This window comes from Delphinapterus leucas, chromosome 3 (genome assembly GCF_059928025.1).
Source record: "Delphinapterus leucas isolate spDelLeu-1000000601 "Yukka" chromosome 3, BTC_Dleu_Yukka2, whole genome shotgun sequence".
Classification (NCBI taxonomy): Eukaryota; Metazoa; Chordata; class Mammalia; order Artiodactyla; family Monodontidae; genus Delphinapterus; species Delphinapterus leucas.
In genome coordinates this window covers 2,101,117-2,101,816 of record NC_143131.1, presented here as the reverse complement: position 1 = coordinate 2,101,816, position 700 = coordinate 2,101,117, and the positions used below count along the sequence as shown (strand labels likewise).

At 68.0% G+C, this 700-nt stretch overlaps 1 protein-coding gene across 1 annotated transcript in view; it reads right to left on the bottom strand.

The window, feature by feature from the left end:
- The window catches only part of CEP72 (centrosomal protein 72), a 39,231-nt gene that overhangs the window by 7,533 nt on the left and 30,998 nt on the right, over positions 1-700 (bottom strand).

Genomic DNA, 700 nt, shown 5'->3' with positions numbered 1-700 from the left:
CTGGAGACGAGGCAGGGGACAGCGCTCAGCCCCGGGCCCCATCCCCGCCCCGAGGGCCCTCGCGCTGGCCCTGCTTCTGCCCCTCGCCTGGCGGGGCTGCGTCTCCCCGCCAGTTCTAGAAAAGGTCTAAGGATGGAAATTTCTAATTCGCGGGCAACTGCACTTCTGACACGGACACGGCATAATAGGAAAGGCCTGGGTTCTTTAATGCTGTGGCCGTTTTTAACTCTGGAGGAATCTCAGCAGGGAAGTGGAGCTGCACGCTGCCGACCCCGTCTCCAGGCTGCCAGCTAACCCGGTTGGCACTGACTGAGGGACCTCCGTGGCGCCGCGAGCCACAGATAGCGCGGGGCCGCGTTCTCCACAAAGCTGGCCACGCCAGCGACAAACCCCGTTTGCCGGGACACTGGGAGAGCCACGGGCCAGGCGGAGGTTCAGCACCGACCCGCCTGCTGCTCGGAGAGGCGCTGCGGCCCTGCCTTGCCCACACCGAGCCCACGGAGCCCACCCGCCTGCGGCCTGCCTGCCCTCCCCTGCGGGGCTTGTGCTGGGATGGGCCCAGGGGCCTGTGGCCTCCAATCCCCACAAGGTCACAGCCGGGGCCGCCGTGGTGACCTCGACCGACAGTGAGAAGGGGGCGGGGGGAGAGCAGAGGAAAAGGGAGGGTGGGGCGGGAGTGCTGCCCTCAGGCCTGCCCCCC